The sequence below is a fragment of the Myotis davidii genome, unplaced genomic scaffold (assembly GCF_000327345.1).
Source record: "Myotis davidii unplaced genomic scaffold, ASM32734v1 scaffold107, whole genome shotgun sequence".
Lineage (NCBI taxonomy): Eukaryota > Metazoa > Chordata > Mammalia > Chiroptera > Vespertilionidae > Myotis > Myotis davidii.
In genome coordinates, this window is record NW_006383012.1 from 4,421,471 (window position 1) to 4,423,706 (window position 2,236).

At 50.2% G+C, this 2,236-nt stretch overlaps 1 protein-coding gene across 16 annotated transcripts in view; it reads left to right on the top strand.

Moving 5' to 3' along the window:
- The window catches only part of TCF7L2 (transcription factor 7 like 2), a 201,386-nt gene that overhangs the window by 196,549 nt on the left and 2,601 nt on the right, over positions 1 to 2,236 (top strand). The gene's annotated exons all lie outside the window — the stretch shown is intronic.

Below are 2,236 nucleotides of genomic sequence, written 5' to 3' on the forward strand. Positions count from 1 at the left end.
GAAGAATTCTTTCTCTCCCAGTCAACCCATAAGAAGCTAAAAATGGATTTTTAAGAGGCCACTCCTTGATTAGAGATGGAGGCGGGGAGGGTACAAGAAAGGGTTTTGTCCCTTTTTTCCTCAACTTTTCCCAGGATCTGGCTTGATGCTAAATTACTAGGACAAAATGTGTTTTTTAAAAAAGAGAAGTTGCAAAACGAGGCATTTTCCCGGCCCGTCAGAAGTGTGTGTGCTCACTGCCATTTGTTCAGCCACCTCCTAAGATACTCCCCATTCATAGTCTTCATGTCCCATGTGCACCGTGCCCTGCGCATCCCCATGCCACCCACGGAAACTCGGGTGGCACAGGGAGGGCCGGAGGGCCGGGGAGCCCCAGAACCGCTCCTAGCTCTAGCTGGTCACGGCTCCTCGCTCCCTACACAGGGTTGTTTCTCACATTATTTGACATTTGAGCACATTTTTAACAAGATTCTGTTTTGAGCCCACCAAGTTGCTTTTCCCATCTTTTCCTTCTGCCCTAATATAGCATGGAATGCTGCCTGATGTCCTTCTTTATTTCCTGTTGTTTTTCCCCTTTCCCTCTCCCTTTCTTCTCTCTCTCATTTCTCCCTGTTGCTTTCTCCATGTTGCTTATGCCCTCCTCCCCTTCCCTCCTCCCCTCTCCCATTTTAAAATGCATGGACATCTTAGTGTTTTGAGCATGTGTTGATCTGCAGGCGGAGGTGGTTTAAAGCTCTGATTGATAGGCTTATGTATTGATCTTGGGCTTCTGGGATGGAAGTAGAACCCACCCTCTATTTCAGTCTATCCCAGAGGAGAGAAAGGAACCGTGTCAATTTGAAGGTGTCCCCCACTCCCCCAGAGTTCCTTCCATCAGAGAGGGGTGGGTAGACCCTGAGACCCCCTGCCCAGGGTCTTGGCCTCTGGGAGTCAGGGAAGACCAAGCATGTCCCTCCTATCCTCCCCACCCCACCTTCCATCCCTCCTCCTGCCATCTTGCTGAGTCCACACCCCCCACACACAGGGGCATGATCAGACAGCCTGGGCTCAGGCCCAAGGAGGAACTCATCACACCCCCTTCCTTTCGATGGCCAGTGACATCTGACAGTGGTTGCCTCAGCCAGGCAGCAGCCTCGTTGCTTTCCAGCGTGGAAGGCCAGCCGGCGCTCATACTTGTTTGCGGATGGAGTGTTCCCAGTCCTACAGTCGGTGCTACCTGACTAGGTTCTCCTTAGATCAGCTCCCCCCCCACCCCCACCCCCCGCATCTGCATTGTTTTGATAGCATGACGGGGGTTGATCTCAGGGGGTTGATCTCAGGGCCACCTTTGCTACCCAGTATTAGCCCTTCAGACTGGGGTTCACAGTAGGAGAAGCGTAGAGGTCACAGGCTCAGTTTCTTGAATTGATTTCCCCAACCTTCGATGATGAGCAAGAGAGGCTCTGAAGTTCTCATTCCGACCCCTTACATAGACAGGAAGTAGGAAAGGGAGGCTCTGGTTTTGGTGCAAAAAAATCAGCCTCCGTGGTTCACACACCGATCGGGACAACCCAGACCCAGAAGGTCCATGCTAGGACGGACCCCTGGCACTTCTTCTTGTCTCACTTCCTTGTGACCTGCTGCACCCTCCAGCTACCGGCCTCGGGGCGCCCCTCCATGCCATCCTCACTCTCTCCTTCCAGCCTTCTCACTCTGGGGTGAGGGAGGGGAAGACCCCAAATCTTAAAAAAAACAACAAAAAATCAAGTCTGAATCATAATTTAATCCACAACCTGCAGGCCATACAACCAGTTATTCTTGTTCCTTTGGATCATTTTCTGTTTTTCTTATTCTTCCCCCTTCTCCACCTTCGTTGATCCTCTTCTACCTGTTTTTGGTGTTTTTTTGTTTTTGTTTCTTTATTTTCCGTTTTTTTTTTTTTTAATTTATTTTTATTTATTTTTATTTTGTTTTCTTTTTGTTTCCCCCTCCTCTCACCTGATTCTGACCTCTCTTGATTTGGTGTGGTTCTTAACAGACAAGCCCGACAGCTCTCTGGGCCCAGCAGCCTGGTGGTGGTGGTGGTGGTGGTGGTGGTGGTGGTGGTGGTGGTGGTGGTTGGTGGTGTGTTGAGAACTTTAAGCCTCTTGCTAATGCTGCCTTCAGCTCTATGGGCTCAGTAGTCAGCGTTTTGAGAGTTTCATATTCATGTGAGGCACCTGGGAAGGGGCTCTGTCTTTCTCTGTACACACACACA